We start from the raw sequence: 11,160 nt of genomic DNA, 5'->3' as shown, positions 1-11,160 counted from the left end.
CATATTTTAGGACCGCCCAGTATTTCTCAGTTATTGAAGTAACAAGTACCGTAGACTATGATTTCACATATATAAGAGATCTGATTGGTAGAACTCATAAATGCAAGAACATTAAAACGGTTTATATTCAAATAGACTTGATTATTGTGACTTTTAAGTCACAGGATATAGTAGGAACAGTAGAAGGTGCGAACAATATACGAAAATGGCCGAAACAAACCCATTACCAATGAGATGTAAGTGTTAATGTTTCTTATTTGTATAAACACAATATTTGAAATCAAAATATGATAATAATTTACATAAATTTGTAAAAAGATTGTAATTTCAAGGTATTTATCAAAAACAGTCAATAAGTTTTACTGACGGCATAACATACACTTAATTTATATTCATGTAAAAAGTTTAGAATGCCCGAATGACCATGGTCATACAAAGTTACAGCAAGACAAATATAAGGAGCTTTTTTGTTGCATTTCGGATTGTTGGTTTCAAAATGGCGTTTTCCTTTCAAAACGGACATGCGATAATATATACTACGTGTTCGTGATTAAGGGTAAAGCAAATGAATTTACTAGTTGGCCAGAAATGAATATATCTACAAATATCAGGTTTATATTAAGCAAAATCAATTCTTTAAACATATGCTTACCACTAATACTACACGTTTGAGCTTCTAGAACTAGTTTTCCTCACCACTAGCATATTTTCTCTTGTGTACCTGTTATTCTGTTATTAATATTTAAAATTAATATACTTCTTGCTAACTTATTCGGACCAAATGCCCACGTGAGCTTATGCCTTCACCTGCCACCCGTCCTAGTCCGTCATTGTTCATTCACATTTTGCAAAAATATTCTCTTTTCCAGCCTCAGACATGATGAAACTCAATAATGTCACGGTCATCTTTTACATACTAGTATATAGTTGAAATTGAATCAGTCATGTTTTGTAATATTTGCAAATAGCCACCGTACCTATAAAAAGAACTTTGTGGGTAAATACTCTTTAATTTTAAGTTGTAGCTTTGAACCCAGAAGAGGCAATATTTGACCACACTCATCAAATGCAGCACCATCGGTTCCAAAGCCTTTTTAATAGTTGTTTGAAGTCGTTAAATGACTCTATATATGCACCATTTCTGTAAGAGTAATCAAGGGAACCAATGTTATAGCGGTAATCAAAAGAATGTAATCCAGGGACAAAGACCAGACATGGAAAACAGACATACACAACAAAGAAAATAAAGTAACTAAAATCATACATACAAAGTAAAAATAGCAAATGAGCAACTCGGACTCCACTAAAAACTGGGAGCATGGACCAGGTGCAACGGTAGAGTAAGCGTCCTCTGCTTTTCTAGAAACACCCGCTGAAAAAATATCGGCTATTTTTTGCACTTTGCGGCTCATTCCTCAGAAATAATAACTGATGAACAAAAATCAATATTTAGTATTATGATTCATTTGACAATGCCAGAAGTCATATTGCATTTCCTTGGACGAGTTATTTGTATAACCGGTCGTCGTCATTTCTTAGTATCTAAGAAACGATAATAAATCTTAATCAAAGAACTGAAGTACTCTTTACTTTGTAATCACATATAATTTTCTTTTTGGTATTCTAAGCTTACAAAAATAGAGTGATCCATTATATCCCGAACAAAAACATACGGTCCGAGATAATGTCAGGGAGAAATGCAATATTGTCTTTTTATTTAAAATAGAACACAGGACAAATTCACAGTTTGTCATACAAACCTTAATAGAACAAACATCTTAATTGATAATAATTCAACGTGTTACTTAAATCTCCATGGATCGATAGAAATTATAATGCTCCTTATGATAGTCATTCTATATAAAGGAAACAAAGGATGTTTTAAATAGATATTTTAGATACCACAATAAATAACTTTTGTTCGACTTTAAATGATTATTTTTATTGTAAGGCCCATACAAATCTTTACTTCGTTGAAATTTTATGACGACTATTCGAGAAATTTGAAATTGAAATGTTAAAAATGCTATCTAATTTTGAGGCTAATATCTTTTACAAAAAACGAAAGTAAGAAACTTTGGAGTGATGCAATGATCTGACTAATATTAGTATAGAGACCACATAGGGAAATACTTACCCTTGCAGAAGGTATTGGACGATTGTTAACTACAAACATATAACCAATTTCATAATCAAGGCAATTATTGCAAAGTCTATAATTTTAAGAGCAATACTTGTTTATTGCTTAAGATAAACTCTTTCTAAAAGCATTGCATAATTTCACAAGATTGTATTCTTTGTGAACCACTACCCCAATAACAATGAGCTATTTTAAAACAAAACTCCTTTTTCTATTACAATTGTTACATTGTATCTTAATGACTGTTTTATATGTTGTTATTTATTATGAAAGTAAAATATACCTTATTTATTTGTTTCTTTGCGAAATCTGTTCCAAAAAGATAATGAATTGTTGGCAGAGAAGGGAAAATGTGCAATTTAGGATTTTTCTTGATATGACTATGTTTTAACTTGATAACTTCTTTGGCAAGTTTATGAATGAGATTGTGAAAATGATTCTATCAATACATGTAATCATTTTTATGCTTCCTGCATTACGAATAGCTATAACAAATTTAACATATGGATTTGATACACACTGATACGCCGTAGTGAAACTACAGGTTATCCAAGCTTACAGACATTTCATGGTCACTTACTTTTCATGAATACATTTTAAAGGGATTTTAAGGTCTAAAATCTTCAGATAAATATTAGTTAAGAATGACTTCCTTGAAAATTGATTATTCTATATTTGTGAGGATTTGTCTAAGGACCGACTTGTTCCATATGTTGATCTATCGTATAATGAAACTTTTAACTGTAGTATTTAATAAGTTTCCATGTATACAGACTGGGAAGCCAGTTGATTGGCTACAAATTTGATTTGGAAGAAAAGAAAACAGATTAATCTTGCGCATGCCATCTCTTGTTTGTTCGCTTTGTTTTGCAATTAATCAAAATAACTTTGTCTCCTTTTGGAAATTTTAGAGGTATATGTCAAAAATGTCCTTCATCTGGTTTTCTGTTTCCCATTACGAAATGAGTCCCGAAAGGGCTCTTACTAGATTTCATTTTTAGATATCAGTCCTTGGTTGAACATTACTCAGTTTCTTTTAAAATGAGTAATAATTGTATTTTGTAAATTGTTCTTTGTGCTGATGTGACCGCTGATTTACCTATCAGAGATTTCCAATAATTTGACAGAACTCGTCGTCACAGAACGTAACCCAACGAAAGTCGTCCTAACAGAATGTTATGCCACAGATCGTGAAGAACGACGGAAATTATTTATGATTAGTAGAGATGAAAATCATGGAACCATTCATATCTATTTCACAGTTGATAGCTTTATTAGAGATCAACAATATTAAATTTCATATTCTGTGCAATTCTTCCGATAAGCAGATACATGCGACGGCAAGGGCGGTTTCATGGATTAAAAAAAAGGAATGGTGGACGGGAGAAAAAGCGAGATACAAGGCCATAAATAACCTGTTTTGTCCTAATTATGCATGACGTTAGCAAACGTTTCCAATTATAAATGGTTTCCAAACCCTCGACTCCTTCTAGCTCCGCCAATGCAAAAGTAAATGCAAAATGCATATTTTAAGTCACAGATATTTAGTTATAGTAATTAGTTATTTATCAACCAGAATGTCGTTCGAATGCATACAGGCTTGAGCTAGTTTCAAATACACATAATTTATTTAAACTTCAAAGATTTGGATGTCATGTATTGAAAGATTGTGTAGTTTGTTCAGCTATTTTAGATTTTTGTGGCAGTTGACGATAGATCGTAATTATATTGCTAAAACATTGTTTTAAATCATCTGTAATTCAAACGCAAATATATTCACTAAAATAACCATATACATATACTTTTCGCCCAAAAATGTAACGAATTCATTATTTTTCCCTTGGTGACCCCAACAAAAGAAGAGGGAGAGAATTTTCGGAAATGCATCCTGACAAATTCTTGAGAATTAGTCCAAACAAGAACTTTATGATATTCAGTATAATATAACACATATTGATTGCAGTTAAAGGGTGGTATACATGCACTAGATCACCATTCTTAAACTTTGTCTTGTTTGAAACCAAAACGAAGTCATTCGCCGGGTCTACTCTACAAAGGTATGCATATTTACAAAACTTCATAAAATACCCTTGTCAAAAACACCAGTTTTAAACGTTTTTACATAGCGCCATGTATCTTGAGCGGGAATTACTGTAACGTGCTTAAATCCATGAATTTATAGACAGATCCCATTAATCGAGATATGAAATACATGTCTATGTCATAAGTTCAGACAATAAATAGCTGACATCAATAACTGTAATATAGTATTTGATGATTGGGAGTTTTGAACGACATTGTATATCAATACAAGTCTCTCAAGGTCGATGTTAGTGGTTAGTAGAACCAACTGGTGTTGGGAGAGTCCAGCCTTCGGGATATCTGACTGAAGAACTCCGGCAGGGCTGCTATGTAGACGCTCTGGCCTATATAATCAGACCCCACATTGATATGGGAGGGTTCCCCACTGCCTTTATAATGTTTAATTGAAGTGTTGCTTTTGCAAATATATTGGAAAAAATAATAATTCACAGTTTAGAAATTCAAAAAACATTTAGTTTATTTCTTTTATTCTTTTTATGTAATAAAATTTAAGAAATATTGAAAAAGCTATATATAAAATTAATAAAACTAAGAGATAATGGGCGACAATTAACATGTTAAAGTTTCCTCCCTTCCATAATCCGAGCGATACGTATTTCTTCGTAACCGAACGAACGGTACGTACGATATTATAATTCGATTTTCAGTCAAATAAATAAAAGGCCCGGTTTGTAGAGGCATTACATTACTTTTATTATTATTTCAATGAAATGCTAAAAAAAAAGGGTTTAACTCATTTCAATGAAGTAGAAATGAGTTAAACCTTGGTTTTTGTATTATTTCTACTATAAGTGAGGTCATGCACTATAACAAACAAGACAACCCCTATTGGTACGTCCGTTATTCGTCCATTTAGTGGAAATCTCTACTATGACGCAATAGTATGTACTCCGGTAACACGAACCTTTTTCGAAAATTTTATTCAAAGTTAATTGGTAGTTTGCTAAAACATTTTCAACAGAACATTTTAAAATCGCTTTAAAAACATTTGGATTTTTTAAACAATATTTTGATAACGTTTTTGAAACACTTTACCGTTTCGGTTTGAAAAAAGGTTTTCAAAACTGTTTATTGACATGTTTTCGAAATGTTTAAATAACATGTTACTGTAATGGTTTTGGATCTGTTTTTAAAACATTATCAGGATATGGTATAAAGATGTTTCTGATAATGTTTTAATTACATTCCTTTGAAAGAGGTTAAACACTTTGAGATATGGTTTTAATAAAGTTTTCTGAAATGTTCAATAAATATCTGTAGAAATGTAGAAAAAAAAACATATTTTTATGTTATGTTTTAAGACTAATCAATGGAACCAAGGTTAAAGTGGTAATCAAAAGAACGCAATCCAGGAACATAGACCAGACATGGAAAATAGACATACACAATAAATAACATAAAGTAACTAAAATCATACATACAAAGTAACAAAAGCAAATGAGCTACTCGGAGTCCACTAAAAACTTGGAGCATGGACCAGGTGCACCAGTAGGGTAAGCGTCCTCTGTTTTAGAAAGAGGAAAGGAAAACCATGACACGTTGAACAAATCAGTTTTCATGGCGCAGATGGATACACAGTAACGATTCACGAGTTCATGGTGACGACCATAACACTTCTGTAGCAACATAACCCTGTTCCAGAAGCTTATTTGTTCGAATTCTAGCGCGATACAAAAAGTCTTCGTAGTTTCGGCAAGCTCTAGCATTACGTATAAGCTGTGATATGAATACTCCATACGCAGGTGCTGAAGGGATGTTGCCACAGATGAAAGGAAAGTTGAAAACTCTGAATGAAAAGTCATCACTTTTATCGTTAAATTTGGTCGATAGTTTTCCTTTACCATCGATTTCTATGTTTAAGTCAAGATATAAGGCTGACATCACAGTGTCTGTAGTATCCTTTATCTCAAGTTCTTTGGGGTAGATGCGATGTATCAAAATTAGGATTGGTTAAAGATAATCTATATAGAGGACATTGCGATTAAAGGATCTAGCACCGGTATGGTAAGCGTCCTCTGCCTTTCTAGAAACACCCGCCGAGTTGCTCATAAAAAGTCAAGTTCGGGTATACAAACGAGGAAAGGAAAACTTTGGCCCGTTGAAAAAATCTGTTTTCATGGTGCAGATGGATACACCATAACGATTCAAGAGTTCATGATGACGACCATAAAACTTCTGTAGTGATGACTTCAATCTTGTAGCAACATAACCCTGTTCCAGAAGCATATTTGTTAGAGTTCTAGCGCGATACAAAAAGTCTGTATCCACCACACTGGACAAATATGTTGTCGATTAAAAATTCCAGCATTTTGTAAACATCTTCTTCTGTGTATTTGGAAGATGATTTGTAATTATTTTTTACAAAGTATAAAGAATTTCTAACAAGAACCATATATTTGTATCTAGGTGTACCATCTTTTTGGAAAAAAAAACAACGATGTATACTGTTTTTACGTCGGGATTTTGACAATAATATACTAAATATGTCAATCACGAATAGAAAAAGCCGAGTATGCGTAACTTTATTCAACAGATAACAATCAGTCAGTATATGTGTGCACGATATAAATATAATGAAAAATGCTCAATGGAATTTAAACCGTTGTACAGAATCGATCAAATTCAATAACATAAAATAGAGTTTTATTCGAAATGTAAGTTAAATACACGAATAAAAATAAAATGATTAGTATGCTAATTAAATCCACTTCTTCACATAAAATAGAAACAAATATTTCTATATATACCGACTTCATTGTTTGTAACAGTCTACCTTTAGCAATATTAATGGCACTATTAAATATACAGAAGGGATGACATATAAGGGTGTGTTAACTTTAAGTATTAGATCATCAAGTACGGAAGCCTTATTTTTGTTGTAGTTAACAGAGAGGGGAAAGGATCTTACATACTGACAATGGACGGCAAGATTATTGAAGAATCAATCAAAGAGACGTTTGATGAAAATGGGTAAACGATATGATTGTAACGATTTTGCCATAGTTTCCAATATAACACTCCGTGGAAATTAGAGCTCCAAATATCAATAGCAACATGTCAATGAAATTACCGAGAAACAGATGTTACAGTTTAAATATTTCACAAATACACAAAGAGTGGAATAAGCCATATAGAATACGTGTTAGCAATTATCAATTTCTAACCCTTAATTATCAATTATGCAGTGGACCTGAATCCCTTCACTCTTATGGGGCTGACGTTATAGCTTATCTTATCCAAAGGAATTGAACATTGTTTAGCCAGATCATTTAATCTCAGTTTGGGCTATATAGATGACGTATTATCGTTCAACAATCCTAAATATGTCACATGTCATATAACTGTTACCTCTTAAGTATTATCATAAAATGATATACATACTTCAAGACCATATTTTTCTCAAGCCACGAGTAACTTTTTATGCATTCCTACTTGTTTAATGCTGAGGAAAAACACAACATATATTAGTGGCAATTTATTAATACTCATATGCTGCCGACTTCAAGTATAAAGCTCATTTGTAATAACCAGATAACACTTTTCTCATATTGGACTTCGAGTATTTAAATGTAGCTAACAATTTGTAAAAAAGCGACGAAAAATAAAACGATATGTAATGTAGTTAAACCAAATTAGGCTATGGGCCAGCATAACCCCCTCCCCAGAGGGATTTCTAGACACATATAAAGTTAACAATTGATGTATTCAAAACACATTTTTGCCTGAATTTATTTACCAAATGTAAGTGCAGCGCTACCGTAGGATTAAAAACATGCTGAAGAATACGAGCAGTAAATTGAGTTTCGATAGATAGAATTCAAATAATAAAAAATCTGCGTTTGAAGCTACTGTATGAGTATACAGTTTACATTTGTAAGCTAACAGATATTGCAAAAAAAGTAATTAAAATGTACATTAAAGTAAGTGATGAATCTCGGACATTATAAGCCAGCTATCCCTCATAAAACTCTTTTTGGAGGCAGTTTGACAACCCGGTATTAAAGGAAAATGTTCTGTTTGTTTGCCAAATGACTGCAGCTCTAACCTTTCAGTGTGAATGAATGAATGACTAACCAATTTCATTCATTATAAGCGTTTTAATATATTAAAGTAATTGACAATAAATTTTTATGACGATCATGAAAAAGCTATAAAATTTATTTCTTGTGTACATGAAAACAAAAGATTTTTATAAAGACGAATAGTTTTTATGAAAAAAAAGAACGCCTTCAAGAGATATATAGAATTCAGATTTAGAGCCGTTTTACATGTTTACCCATTTTGAGATATCTAGTCATGAGATATAAATGCTGAAAATAATCTGTTTTTACAATTGATGACTACACAGTACAGTGAACTCCATTCTAAACATCCTTACAAAAACAATATTTCTTTGATAACATAATAGCATGCATAAAATGGAGGTTGTCTATAGTGGAATTGATATCAGCGTTCCATCTAATGTTATGTCATTGAAGTCTTATACATATGTTGAAGTACTTTGTTTGCTTAGATACACAAGTTATTTGTTCATAAATGACTACGTATCACAAAATTATACCACTTTAATAATGTAATACGTTTTTATATATTTTGCGCGTATGTGCATATCTTTTACAGCTTTCTCAATATTAAGTGTAAGAGTGTAAACAACCAGGGAGACGAGATATGGTACGCTCATTGCTCCCAAGATATAAAAGAAGGAGTTCACACATATACTCTAAAGGTAACGCATACTCTACTTCAATTTAAAAGTTAGAATGATTTTACTCAGACGCAACTCTACACATAACTTTGCTATTTTCTTGAACCGTCTTTGCTTAGTAGCTTAAATCTCATTTTAATTGATTCTTTGTAAATTATATCTATAACAAAAAATGACCTTGTCTAGGAAGGATAGTTTGATATATGAATTTTGTTATAAAGTTGGTAATGCCTATCAAGAGCTTTGATTTTGCAGCTAAGTAAAAGCATGTCTTAAAGCCAATCAAACAACAAATTTGTACCTACATGAACAAAAACGATTTAATTATTGGGAACATACGTGTGTATATGTATTAACGCAAACCTTTTTGTTTTTGTTTTTATTCAGGTAGATAGAGGCAAAAGAAGTTCCATTACAGTCAAATATAAGGAAAAATAATTCCAGAGATACTTAGAATATTCAATATTTCAAAAAAACAATATACGAGGCTGTTGATGATAGAAGAAATTGATAATTTGAAATCGCAATAAACGTTTTATTCAAAGTTAAGTCATTATACTTCCAGCCCGTGTATATTTGACAGTTCTAACATCGTTGGGAATTATTCAGACCTTTCTATACGTTTACGTATACATACATACATATATATATATATATATAGATATATATATCTATATATATATATATATATATAGATATATATCTATATATCTATATATATATATATGTATGTATATATGTATAAAAAATATTTCACATGTGTAGATAATATATTCATAAATAAAACTAGTACTAAGTTAAGTAAACAATATAATAGTTCTATCGATTTCATCCTTCTCTATGTAAATAATAATCCAACATGATCGAGTAATCACTATATTTTAGTCACCTGAAGATATATATATATATATTTACAATCATGTCTAAATTACACCCCTACTTTAGAATCGATGCGATGTTGCTTCCACAGCGGAATTCGAACCCATTCTCTCCTCTGACAGCACCGCCTGCACTTACTCCAACGTAAGTAAATCTAGAGCGCAGATATTAGCACAATATATATACACGGGAACAACCAGATATTTGTCAAATTTGCGATGCTAATTTATGGTTTTTCCGCGTGACTCTAACTCGTACCGCTGTGACATCTATGGCAACATCGCCTGCACAAAGTCCAGCGTCTTAGATTATTCGGCCAGCTAGGCTATCTGCAAATAAAGCTTTCGCTGGCCGGGTCATACCTCCTCGTAGGATTAATCTCAGGCTATAACTTAGTACATGATGTTTGGTAGTACGGGACAGTTTATTTAGGTGTTATTATGTAGGATAGAGGATCAAATTAATGATGTATATCACTACAAATCAGTATTATACAAACGTCTCAGAATGTGACGACTCTATTCGCAAAACTGCCTCATCGGATCAAATTGATACAAGGAAGATATGTAAACGTATAAAAAGGTCTGAAAAAATTCCCAACGATGTTAGAACTGTCAAATTTGCGATGCAAATTTCTGGTCGTTCTCTCCGCTGTGACATCTATGGCAATACAGCCTGCACAAAGTCCAGCGCCCTAGACCACTAGGCCAGCTAGGCTATATAAAAATACAGCTTTCGCTGGCCGGGTCATTCCTTCTTTGTAGGATTAATACAGGGCTGTAACTTAGTATACGATGTACGGTAGTACGGGACAGTTCATTTAGGTATGATATATATATATATATATATATATATATATATATATATATATATATATATATATATATATATATATATATATATATATATATATATATATATATATATATATACACATACATAAACGTCTAATTATGTTTAATATCAACTCACCAAATGAAGGTACAATTTACATTGAATATTTCGATTAACCGATATCCTTCTTCAGCATAAAACTAATAAAGTTCAAGATCAAAACATAGATGCAGAAGCTGAATCACGTATGCTGTGGGTGATTGTACCTTTATCAAAGGCACACATAAGCAAATGATAAGGAATCTGAATGAAAACGAGAAGTGGGTGTTTTCATCAAAAATTAGAAATGAATTAACTGTGGAAAACAATTAAGAAAAGTCAAAATATAGTAGTACGGCGTATTGATGTATAGAATGTAGTGCTGTACTAGTCTTAGGTCAGGGGAAGATCCATGAGTTTAGGTTAAGGGGGGGGGGAGGGGGGCGCACAGTTAATTTGT

The 11,160-nt window shown here is 32.2% G+C and overlaps 1 long non-coding RNA gene across 1 annotated transcript; it reads left to right on the top strand.

Annotated features, from left to right (window-relative positions):
* The first annotated feature begins 74 nt into the window (after positions 1 to 74).
* On the top strand, positions 75 to 9,492 carry LOC148609031 (uncharacterized). The gene is made up of 4 exons (XR_015924832.1): positions 75 to 236; positions 7,126 to 7,213; positions 8,864 to 8,969; positions 9,336 to 9,492. It is a non-coding gene; the product is annotated as an uncharacterized LOC148609031 (long non-coding RNA).
* The last annotated feature ends 1,668 nt before the right edge of the window (positions 9,493 to 11,160 follow it).

Source organism: Perna viridis, chromosome 8 (assembly GCF_037379345.1).
Source record: "Perna viridis isolate PV_CMFRI_1.1 ecotype Kerala chromosome 8, ASM3737934v1, whole genome shotgun sequence".
Classification (NCBI taxonomy): Eukaryota; Metazoa; Mollusca; class Bivalvia; order Mytilida; family Mytilidae; genus Perna; species Perna viridis.
This window is presented reverse-complemented; position numbering and strand designations above follow the sequence as displayed.